The sequence below is a fragment of the Tamandua tetradactyla genome, chromosome 12 (genome assembly GCF_023851605.1).
Source record: "Tamandua tetradactyla isolate mTamTet1 chromosome 12, mTamTet1.pri, whole genome shotgun sequence".
Taxonomy (NCBI): domain Eukaryota; kingdom Metazoa; phylum Chordata; class Mammalia; order Pilosa; family Myrmecophagidae; genus Tamandua; species Tamandua tetradactyla.
The window spans coordinates 35,881,241-35,894,091 of NC_135338.1; the positions used below are offsets into that span (position 1 = coordinate 35,881,241).

General features: G+C 43.6%; 1 pseudogene; it reads right to left on the reverse strand.

The window, feature by feature from the left end:
- Window positions 1-11,670: 11,670 nt before the first annotated feature.
- LOC143651302 (GTP-binding nuclear protein Ran pseudogene) lies at window positions 11,671-12,428 on the reverse strand (annotated as a pseudogene).
- Between the last annotated feature and the right edge of the window lie 423 nt (window positions 12,429-12,851).

The window sequence follows — 12,851 nt, forward strand, 5'->3', positions numbered from 1 at the left end:
CTCTCTCTTCTGTCTTTGTATATGTCTCTAGTGTTCCCTTTAGTATTTCTTGCAGAGCTGGTCTCTTGGTCACAAATTCTCTCAGTGATTTTTTGTCTGAAAATGTTTTAATTTCTCCCTCATTTTTGAAGGACAATTTTGCTGGATATAGAATTCTTGGTTGGCAGTTTTTCTCTTTTAATAATTTAAATATATTATCCCACTGTCTTCTCTCCTCCATGGTTTCTGCTGAGAGATCTGTGCATAGTCTTATTGGGCTTCCCTTGTATGTGATGGATTGCTTTTCTCTTGCTGCTTTCAAGATCCTCTTTCTCTTTGACCTCTGACATTCTGATTATTAAATGGCTTGGAGTATGTCTATTTGGATCTATTCTCTTTGGGGTATGCTGCACTTCTTGGATCGTAATTTTAAGTCTTTCATAAGAGTTGGGAAATTTTCAGTGATAATTTCCTCCATTAGTTTTTCTCCTCCTTTTCCCTTCTCTTCTCCTTCTGGGACACCCACAACATGTATATTCATGTGCTTCATATTGTCTTTCAATTCCCTGCTCATATTTTTCCATTTTTTCTCCTATAGTTTCTGTTTCTTATTGGATTTAAGATGTTCCATCCTCCAGTTCAGAAATCCTATGTTCTTCTCTCGAAATCTACCATTGTAGGTTTCCATTGTTTTTTTCATCTCTTCTACGGTGTCTTTCATTCCCATAAGTTCTGTGATTTGTTTTTTCAGACTTTCAGTTTCTTCTTTTTGTTCTTTCCTTCCCTTCTTTATATCCTCCCTCAATTCATTGATTTTGTTTTTGATGAGGTTTTCCATGTCTGTTCATACATTCTGAATTAATTGTTTCAGCTCCTGTATGTCATTTGAATTGTTGGTTTATTCCTTTGACTGGGCCATATCTTCAATTTTCCTAGTGTGATTTGTTATTTTTTGCTGGCGTTTTAATTACCTTAATTAGTTTATTCTGGAGATTGCTTTCACTTCTTTTATCTAGGGTTTTCTTGCTGGATGAATTTGTTGTCTATCTGTTCTTTGACATTCCATTCAGCTTTATCTGGACCTTTAGCTTGAGTTTTGTTTAACAGGGAGAATTTTTCAGTTTCTGTTTTCTTGTTTCTTGCCCTGCTTGTGTGGTGCCTTTCCCTCCCACACACTTAGGAGGGTCTACTTAGATATTATTGACCCCAGCCAGATTTTCCCAGACCAAACTGGCCTCCTATCAGGTCACCTGCATCAGTTTTCCCTGAGGGTGAGACCCAGCAGGTTGAAAGACTTTCCTGTGAAGTCTCTGGACTCTGTTTTTCTTATCCTGCTCAGTATGTGACACTTGTCTGACTGCAGGTCCCACCAGCATAAGATGATGTGGTACCTTTAACTTTGGCAGACTCTCCTTGCTGGGGGCATGGTGGAGACAGAGGAGAGGTTGTAAGCTGGTTTTAATGGCTTCAAATTACCAAGCCCTGGTGTCTGAATTCCTTGATGGAGGGATTCCACCTGGGTGGGGCTTCACCCCTCCCCTGGGGAAGGCACAAGCTCCAGATAAGCCCCCAAAAGAGCTCACTTCTGCCTATGCCTGGGGCAGTTGCAGCCTGAAAAGTCATGCTGCTTTATCCAGAGGCAGTCAAGCCTTTGTAGATACACAGCTACAAAAACCTCTGTTTCCTTCTTTTTTTTCCCCCCTTTTTCTGTCAGTCCTGCCCCCTTGGCACCAGGACAAAAATGAGCAACCTCCACTTTGATCAGGTTCACCTAAGCTAGGGGCCTATTTTTAGTAGTCAGAATTTGTTAATTAGTTCCACAATTGGTGTTTGATTGTGCCCAGTCCCTGCTGCTGGTAAAGTCCTTTCCTTTCCCCTCTGGGAAGTGGCCTGTGGGGGAGGGGTGCTGGCTGCCGCAGCTTTGGGAACTCACGGTTCTGGGGGGTGCTCGCAGCCGGTCCAGCTGGTCCAGACTGGGGTACACTGTGTGTCTGGTCACTACTGTGGCTCCAGGAGCTGTTCTGTACTGTTTCTGGTTATTTAGTAGTTGTTCTGGAGGATGAACTAAAATGCGCACATTGTTAAGCTGCCATCTTGACCTGGAAGTATCCAGTCTATGCCTTTTGATTGGGGAGTTTAATCCATTAACATTTAAAGTTATTACTGTATGGTCAGTACTTTCTTCTACCATTTTGCCTTTTAGATTTTATATGTCATATCTCATTTTTTTCTCTTTTTACCTTTACTGATAGTCTTCATTTCTGCACTCTTCTCCACACCTCTCTCTGCTGCCTTTTCTTTTGTGCTCCCTTTAGTATCTCTTGCAGAGCCAGTCTCTTGGTCACAAGTTCTCTTAGTGATTTCTTCACTGAAAATGTTTTAATTTCCCCCTCATTTTTGAAGGATAATTTTGCTTTATATAGAATTCTTGTTTGGCAGTTTTTCTCTTTTAGTATTTTAAATATATCACACCACTGTGTCTTGCCTCCATGGTTTCTGCTGAAAAATCTACTCATAGACTTATTGGGCTTCTCTTGTATGTGATGGGTTGCTTTTCTCTTACTGCTTTCAGAATCCTCTCTTTTTCTTTGACATCTGACATTCTGATTAGTAAGTGACTCAGAGTACGTCTATTTGGATCTATTCTGTTTGGGGTACACTGCATTTCTTGGATCTGTAATTTTAAGTCTTTCATAAGAGTTGGGAAATTTTTAGTGATAATTTTCTCCATTAGTTCTTCTTCTCCTTTTCCCTTCTCTTCTCCTTCTGCCCCCCCACCCCCCCGCCCAACACATATATTCGTGAACTTCAAGTTGTCATTAAATTCTCTAAGTCCCTGCTCATATTTTTCCATTCTTTCCCTGTATTTTCTTCTGCTTGTCAGATTTCAGATGTCCCATCCTCCAGTTCAGAAATCCTATGTTCTGTCTCTTGAAATCTACCATTGTAGGTTTCCATTATTTTTCTCATCTCTTCTACCATGCTTTTCATTCCCATAAGTTCTGTGATTTGTTTTTTCAGACTTTCAATTTCTTCTTTTCGTTCATCCCTTGCCTTCTTTGTATCTTCCCTCAATTCATTGATTTGATTTTTGTTGAGATTTTCCATGTCTGTTTAAACATCCTGAATTAATTGTTTCAACTCCTGTATCTCATTTGAATTGTTGGTTTGTCCCTTTGACTGGGCCATATCTACAATTTTCCTAGAATGATCTGGTATTTTTTGCTGGCATCTAGACTTTTAATTTCCTTAGTTAGTTTATTCTAGAGACTGTTTTCACTTTTTTACCTAGGATTTTTTTGCTGGATGACTTTGTTGTCTATCTTTTCTTTGACATTCAGTTCAGCTTATACTAACCCTTTAGCTTAGGTTTTGTTTAACAGATCAGAATTTTTCAGTTCTTGTGTTCTTGTTTCTTGCCTGCCTGTATGCTGCCTTTTTTTTTTCCTTAGGAGGGTCTACTTAGGTATATAGACCCCAGTCAGATTTTCCCAGACCAGACTGGTCTTCTGTCAGGAGAAAAGAGTCACCTGCACCAGTTTTTCCTGAGGGTGAGATCCAGCAGGTTGAAAGGCTTTCCTATGAAGTCTCTGGACTCTGTGTTTTTCCTCTCCTGCCCAGTATGTAGCACTTATCTGCTTGCAGGTCCCACCAGCATAAGGTGATGTGGTACCTTTAACTTCAGCTGACTCTCCCTGCTGGGGGCATGGTCGAGACAGAGAAGAGGTGATAGGTTGGCTTTAATCACTTCACTTTTACAGACCCTGGGGTCTGAATTCCTTGAGGGAGGGATTCCACCTGAGCTGGGCCTCACCCCTCTGCTGGGGAAGGTACAGGCTCCAGGGAATTACTTCCTTTCACTGGACCAGCTTCCTTACCTCTCATACAAGCTTAATTCCACACTTGCCTGGGGCAGTTGGAGCCTGAGAAGCCTTGCAGTTGTATATAAAGAGCAGTCAAACTGTAGAAACACAGCCACAAAAAAGAAATCCTTTTCAGAGCAGTCCCTAACCCCCATCCCCCACCCCCATTCTTTGGGCTTGCCAATCAAGAGCTTAAGTTGGTACATTCCTCTATGTATCTCCAGGTCCTATGTGCACCCCTCCCCTTTCCTTCAGGGCCTAGACCTTTTCAAGTATTTTGTGCTGTTCGATCCGAAAAAAACTGTTTTTGTTTTTTTTTCTTTTTCCGTCAGCCCTGCCCCCTCTGCGCTGGGGCAAAACCAGCAATCTCTGCTTTTACTCAAGGTTCAGCTGAGCTGGGGGGGGTCTATCTTTAGTAGTCAGAATTTGTGAATTAATTCCACTATTGGCATTTACTTGCACTCAGCCCCTGCTGCTGGTAAAGTCTCTTTTCTTTTCCCTCTGGGAAGCAGCCTGTGGGGGAGGGGCGCCGCCCGCCGTGGCTTGGGGAACTCACGGTTCTGGCAGGGCTCGCCACCAGTCCAGCTGGTCCAGACTAGGGTATGCTGTGTGTCCGGTCACTGACATGGCCCCAGCAGTTGTTCTGTTCTGTTTCTGGCTATTTATTAGCTGCTCTGGAGGACAAACTAAATCCCATACTTCACTAAGCCACCATCTTCCTGAAGACTCAGGGACTAGTTCTTCTTGGAGCCTGCAAGGTACTAAAGAGGAGGGGGGTGGAAAGGGAAGTGACAGAAAGGAGGATGTAAATAGTTAGGAAGTTATCAGGTGCCTGCAAGAGAGAAGAGGGATTGGGTGTTCAGAAATGGACTCTGCTTTCACAATAATAGAATCATTATTTCATGGGAATTTATGTGATTTGTGCTTAACACTTTCCAAATCTTGCTCCTTCGCATGCCTTAACTTCCTGTCCTCAACAACTCTGTGAGGTGATGAAAAACATTCTCACATGTGGACAGGGTTTTTCTGCTTTCAAAGTATGTCTGTTAACTCTCTCACATTTCCCTAGAGTTGTAATGTGGTCGAGTGGTAGAGGTACAGTGATTAAAAGCATGTGTTTCGAAATCAAACTTGTGTTTGAACCTCAGCCATTGCCTCTTCTGGTGAAATGGATGAGAGTCCTTCAGACCACCCTCAACTCTTGCCTGATGCATTGCAGGTCAAGCAAACCCCTCATCACAGCTCCAATTGGAAGGTTCTCAAGCTAGGCTTGTACACACTCACAGAAGCCTCTACCAGCCTGCCCATCTCTGCACCCACCTGTGCAGTATCACAGCAGCAGACCAGATGACACAGCACAAGACATGGAAGTCTCAAAGCCCATGAGAAAAGAAATAGTTTGAGCTCTGAGAGACCTGGCGATGGGAGTTGGGCAGGCAGTGGAATAGTCCATGAGCCCTTAGAGCTGGTAATGACCCACTTTTCCAGAACCAGGTAAACTGCAGGGTCCTGGGCCAGAAGTTGAAGTTGAGTTGGATAATAGCATCAAGACAAGGAAAGAAAAGGGAAAGTCAGGTCAAAAAACAAATATAATTCTAGCCACTCCTGGCTCTCGACATCACCAAAATCCTAGCAGGAAGGAATGGGTGGTCAGCCCCAGAACCTTCTGGGTTCCTCCTCAACTTGGTTGGGTGGAGACCTGTTCAAGGAACAGGAATGGGGTTTCCTTAGAGGTTCAGCCAGTATGAGGAAGTGAGGAGGTAACAAGGGGCAGGGAATTAGAGGGACAGGCTGGCCAAGGAAGCCCAGCCAGAGAAAGTTGAGGAAACAGAATTCTAGGCATATCTTAAAACCAGGTGAGAAACAGAGGTAAAGTCAAGTGAGGATGCAGGGCAGGGGTCATCCCCCAATTGCAGGATGGGCCCCTGAGAATTTAATAGTCCTCACAGCTGGGGGAAGGGGTACAGAGAGGCTGCCAAATGGCATTGTGACGAGATTAATATATCATGCAGTGTCATCTAAATGGGAAGCTTGCTAAAGTAGCTGCTTATTCTAGCCAAGTGGAAGTTGAAAGGAAAGAGCTGTTACTACATTTATTATGCTTGTATTCCAAGTGGGCATTTGCAGTAGAAAAGGCATCTCTAAATCTCACTCTCTCACTCTCAAAGGTAGGAAAGAGACAAGGAGAATGAGATCTCTTCCCCCCTCCACTTTCATCTATTCATTTACTCAACAAACATTTCAGAGCGCCAACTGGGCATCAAGTGCTGGCTCTACTGCAGAGGCGTAGCTACCGCCCAGCTATTACGTCCCAGGAGAGCCTACAGTGGCCCCAAATAACAGATGCTGCTTAAGCCTCTGGCAGCAAGTTCCAATTGGCCCTTCAGGGCAGGAGGGAGGACAGCTGGCACCTAGGATTGGGCCTTTCCCTAAAGGGCTGGGAAGGTATTCTAGTTTGCTAGCTGCCGGAATGCAATATACCAGAAACGGAATGATTTTTAAAAAGGGGAATTTAATAAGTTGCTGGTTTATAGTTCTAAGGCTGAGAAAAATGTCCCAATTAAAGCAAATCTGTTAAATGTCCAATCTAAGGTATCCAGGGAAAGACACCTTGGTTTAAGAAGGCTGATGAAGTTCAGGGTTTCTCTCCCAAGTGAGAAGGCACATGGCGAACACAGTCAGAGCTTTTCTCTCAGCTGGAAGGGCACATGGCAAACATGGCATCATCTGCTAGCTTCTTCTCCTGGCTTCCTGTTTCATGAAGCTCCCCGGGACTTGTTTTCCTTCTTCATCTCCAAAGGTCACTGGCTGGTGGCCTCTACTTCTCTTAGCTATGTCATTCTGCTCTGCTCTCTCTGAATCTCTTCATTCTCCATAATGTTTCTTCTTTTATAGGACTCCAATAAACCAATCAAGACCCACTCAAATGGGTGGAGACATGTTGTCACCTAATCCAGTTTAACAACCACTCTTGACTAAATCATATCATCCAGGGAGATGATCTGATTACAGTTTCAAACATACAGTATTGAATAGGGATTATTCCACCTTTATGAAATGGGATTTTGATTAAAACTTGGCTTTTCTAGGGGGCATACTTCCTTTCAAACCAGCACAGAAGGCCTCGTCCAAAAGGCTTAGAACCCTGGGGAGCTTCCAAAGGTCCAGTGACTAACGCCTGGGCCTCCCCTGTGAGGACAGGGTGCCTGTCCCCAGAGGGTCCCCCACAAGCACTTGGCTCTGAGCATCCACATTCACAGTGAGATCTTCACTTGTTCTGGGCTGGGAGTGGAGGTGGCGGTGCAGCAACGGAGGGCCCCTCAGACTGGGCCCCTCTGTGTTGCCCATAACCGAGGTGTCTGTTCAAGGTCTTCTTGATTCAGCCATTTCTTGCCTTCATAAGGACCTGAGTTAAAAACCACATATGGGGTTCGTATTTGATTCCATATTTGTGGGGCTCAGATTGAGGTTACAGATAAACAGCCATGCAGTGTTTCACAAAGTCTGACCACTGAAACATATGAAACAATAAACTGGGGTATACGTTCAATATTCAGGTTCCTGGGTCCCCTGAAGTAAGAATGCCTCACTCACAATGGTCTGCCCCCTAGCAAAGTCCAGCAGATGAGTCTCATTGGTTCCAGTTTTCCTGTCTTAAAGTCACCTGCCACCCTGAACTCAGCTCTGCAGCTAGAGGTGGGGGCGCTTAACTGCCCTGCTGTGCCACCAAGCCAAATGGAGAGCCAGGGAGGGTGTTCCCCACAGAGCATCAGGGTGCTGATACTGAAAAAAAAAAGTGTAACACTGGATGGGCAAAAGCACATATGCCTGCTCCAGGTCATGTTACACAGTCAAGGCTATATTTGCTCATTTGTTCACCCAGCAGATGTTTATGATGCTTTCTTATTGCAAAATACACATGTGAAGAATTGTCATGGGGAGGAAAGTTGGGGGGCGGGGTGTGTCCTTAAAGGAAAGCTAGGATGTGTCTGTGTGTGTGAATATGTGTATTTTTAGTCCATGCGTGCATATTGTGTGTGTGTGTGTGTGTGTGTGTGTGTGTGTGTGTGTGTGTGTGTTCCCAGGCAAAACTAGAATGAATGGTAGAAAGTTACAGAGATAGATTTTAAGCCCACCCAGGAAGCGTTTTCCAACAATGATTGTCCAAAGGAGCGAGTTCCTCTTTACCAGTACTTACCAGTACTCACCAGAAGTACTAAAGCAGAGGCTGGAGAACTGTAAATCAGGTTTGCTACAGAGGGATTTCTGACCAGGTAAAGGCTTGGAATAGAGGAGGGACCTACCTTATTTTTTCTATCACTGTTGTAACAAATTACTGCAAACAGTGGCTTAAAACAACACAAATCTATTACTTACAGTTCAGAAGTTACAAGCCCCATGTGGGTCTCACTAGACTAAAATCAAAGTGTCTGCAGGGCAGCACTCCCTTCTGGAAGCTCTTGGGGAGAATCCATTTCCCTGCCTTTCCAGCTTCTAGAGATTGCCCATATTCCTTGCCTTACGGCCCCCTCCTGCACCATCAAAACCAGCAATTGCAGGTCCTCCATGCATTGTGTCACTCTGATCTTCTCTTTGGCCAAAACCCTTGTGGTTATATTAGGACCATCCAGATAATCCAGAATAATTTCAGTTTATTAGCAACCTTAATTCTATCTGCATCGCTTCTTCTCCTTTGTCCTGTAATCTAACATATTCACAGATTCAGGGTGTCAAGATGTGGGCATCTTTAGGGAACTATTCTCCTGCTTACCACCAGACCTCAATGTCCCTTTTCAGCCAAAGTAAATGGCCTTTTGATTGAGAGGGTCATTGGGTCTTTTTGCGCAGGGCAGACACTCAGGCAAATGGGGCCCAGCAGTAACATTTTTCAGATCTCCACGAGATCACAGTGTGTGTGGTTGTTTGCTTTGAAACCAGAAGGCGGGCTACACAGTAATTACTTCTTAGTCTATTAGCAGCAATTACACTCAAGTCAAGCCGGTGGGAGGTCTATAATGTCTGTGGACTCAACCTCTTTTGCAGGAAATTCTATTAAGTGCCTGTGTAACTAAGAAGTCATTATGGAGCCTTTGACATTATAGCATGATCTGCCTTAGAAAAGTCCCTGCCACCTCCCAGAGAAGGGGTAAAGGATTGAACAACAGGTGGGCAGGAAGGAAGCCTTCCTTTCCTTGAATCCTCATGGCAGGCTTGAGGTCACCATGAAAGCCAGCATATTCTGGACCTTGCAAAGGTGGTGAGCAATGATAATAAAACTGCTATTCACTGCTGCTTCCTGGGTAACTGGCATGGGGCTAGGGCTTAGTGCACCCCAGGGCTAACTTCATGAGTGATGGTCCCTCACAAGCTGACAGTAGTCATGCTGAATCCCTGTTTAAGTGAAAAGCTGCTAAGAGAGGCTAAAATGTCCAAGTGTCAACTGGGAATTCAGGCATCAACCTGCTAGAACCATTCCAAGTCAGTCTCATATCTTTAAGAGACTTTTGGCAAAGGCATGGGACAGAACCAGCATTGAATGAGGGAACTGCGAGAAAGAATGTTGGTTTTGTAATGTGTGAGAGTTGCAGCATGAAGGAGAGCTGCCTAGTAAGGTTACAGCCAGGCAGTAGAGGGTTTTGTGTTCTATGTTCAAGATTTTATTCTGTCAGCAAAGGGAGTCAAGGAAGTGATGGATAGTGACATGTATCTTTTAAAAAGATCCTTCTGTTGGTTATATAGACCTGGGTGGCCAAAGTTTTTCTTTTAAAAAGGCCAGGTATTAAATATTTTAAGCTTTGCAGGCCATTTGGCCTCTGTCACAGCTATTCAATTCTGCTGCTGTAGTGCAAAAACAGCCATCAATAATAACAGAAGGGACATATAGCTACATTCCAATAAAAGTTTATTTACAGAAATAAATGGTTGGCCAGATTTTCCCACAAGCTGTAGTTTGCCATATCTTGGTATAGGTGATGGATTGGAAGAACGTACGTATTCTCTATTCTGTCATTCAGAATTCCCACCCACTGCTCTTTTTAGTGGATTATCCAACCAGCTCAAATAAAAATATGTTATAGTAATTTATCATATTAATATAGCATAGTATAGTTTACAGAGCTCTAGCATACAAACCATTTCACGAGTCCCTATACAACTTGAGGACATAAAGTCTCAGAGAGGTTAAGTGACTTTTCCAGGGTTGTATGGCCAGTAAGCATCTATGGTTCTGTTTAAGATCATTTTGCCGAGGGCCACATTTCTTTCTCAGCTATACATAAGAAAATATGCATTCATTTTATTAGGAAGAAAATATGAATACTGATTGGCAGGCAGCTCACTCCTTGAGGATGTATGGATGTGACTGGGGCCGGACAACAAGAGCTCCTATCCAGGTTCCAGCTGCGACAGAGCAATGCAACTTGGGACCTGGTCTCAAGTTCAGGGCTGGGCTGTAAGATTGAGAAGGTCGTTGATAATAGGCCTTATCTCTCCCTCTGCACCACGCCGTGAGGAGGATTGGTTCCTCTCTCAGGAAGATGGCAGCTGGGTCCAGGAACACAGCTCCTGATGCCTTGCTTCCAAAGAGACATTCATAATGTTGAAGCTGAATGGATGAGGGTAAAGGGAGAGTTGAGGAAGGCTGCATGGGGAGAAAGGATGAGAGCCATTTCCGGGAAAAGAGAAGCCTGGCATTTTAGATTCAATTTCACGACAATGTATCATCAGAGTGGGTTCCCACCAATCTAGGAGTGAGGAGGTTGACCAGAACTCTGCTCGTGGTACTGACTCTCAGTGGGAGGATGTCTCCTCTCTAGGAATGTTTTTGGTACTTTGGCTATTTCAGTGATAGGGCACCCCACTGGTATGCCATGGGCATGACTGGGGAAGCTGACATCCGCAAAGCACAGGACAATCCTGCAGAACAAAGTTGTCCATATCCCACATGAATTTCAAACATTCCACTGGATGGTCATGTAGGTGAAAAGCCTGATATGGATGACCTGAATCTGGATCTAACACTTTTTTCCATATAAACAAAAAGTGGATTGTTTTATTAGAAATTTTTTTGAAAAGTTCTACTATCACTAAATTGGCCAGCAATTCCACTATAGTAAATCAAGGTAACACTGAACTTTGCTTTCTCGAATACCTTGACAAGAATTGTCTACTGTTTCAGAAAGTGAAATCACAAGTGGCAACAGCACTCGTGGTATCTGAAGCATGGCAGTCTGTACCAGCCTGCATTCCTGTCGAATCTACAAATAAGAGCAAATTCCCAACTCCTTTTAAAAAAAAATAATTATAGAACCACTAGAAGCTGCAAACATAGTACAGAGCTGTACCACGACCCATCACCCAGCTTCCCCCAACAGACACAATTTAAATAACCATAGCACATTAACAAAATCAGGAAATGGATTGGCACAATGCAGTTGAGTAGACTACAGGCCTTACATGAATTTCACCAATAACCCTTCTTTTGTGTCTTCTCAAGTCATCATATGATCATCTGTAGATTAGAACACAAATGGTATTGTCAGAAATCACTTTTATTTCTTCTTTAGATTACACTTAGAGTCTTTTTGTGTGTGTGTGTGATGTGACTGTTGCAGTCTTATACTTAAAACTCAAAAAGGAAGCAATTGTGTTTCAAAACGGCTAAATACGCAGGTCCAAAAAAAGGTTTTTTTTTAAACTGCCACATTCACTCTGAAGCCCATTCATCTCCTTCAGCATCCCAAAGATTAAGCACATGTTCTGCTTAGCTATATAATAAAGTGGCAAACACACTGCACCACTGACATCACGGGACAGTTGCCTATAAAGCTAGACTTCTGATGCTGGGCTCCAGCTTCATTTTCTCACAGGTCATCATCCTCATCCCGCAGAGCAGTTGTCTGAGCAACCTCCAAGTCATGCTCATACTGTGCTGCCAAAGCTGGGTCCTTGACAACCTCTGGTGGGGCAAGAGCAGGCATGGCAACCAACTCCAAGTTAGGGTCACCAATCAGTTTTCTAGCAAGCCAAAGGAAGGGCTTTTCAAAGTTGTAGTTACTTTTGCAGAAATGTCATAGTACTGAAGATTCTTCTTTCGGTGGAAGACAATGGATTTTGCCTTAACTTTCCTGTCCTTAATATCCATTTTGTTGCCACACAACACGATGGGGATGTTTTCACACACTCGTACCAGATCTCTATGCCAGTTAGGCGCATTCTTGTAAGTAACTCTTGATGTTACGTCAAACATTATAATGGCACATTGGGCTTGGATGTAATAGCCATCTCTCAGTCCACCAAATTTCTCCTGATCCACGGTATCCCATACACTGAATTTAATAGGTCCTCTGTTGGTATGGAACACAAGGGGATGCACCTCAACACCCAAGGTGGCTACATACTTCTTCTCGAATTCACCAGTCAGATGACATTTTACGAATGTAGTTTTTCCAGTACCGCCATCGTCAACCAATACAAGTTTAAACTGAACTTGCGGTTCTCCTTGGGCGGCCATCGCGATGGTTCTTCCAGAAGCGTCTCCGTCCCCGGTCTGACTGAGGGGTGGAAAGATGGCGGAAGTGTAATTCAAATGCCTACACTTAGAGTCTTAACGGTTTTATTTAATAAGTTGCTTTGATTTGATTTCTTATATCACACATAAGATCTGAGATGATATTATTTTTAAATTATGCATGTAGGTAGGTGAGATTATTTATGGACTTTATTTTAGGATAATAAAGGAAGCGCTGAAACATTTGTTAACTGGGGGTGGGGGTTAGGGCTGTAGGGTCAATGTGAACGGCAGCCAAGACCACCTGGTCTTGCTTTGTGGGGCACCACCATCGCCTCTGCCCATGGTTTCCCATCTTTGCTCAAGTGCAATTTTCCCTCTGCCTGTCTCTTTCATACACTGGTTTAGATTAATGTATTAATAAAACAGAGCAGCCATATTAATTGTAAGACATTATGGTCCTTCTTGCAAAGAGCACAGAAATGAATAAAGTATGGTTC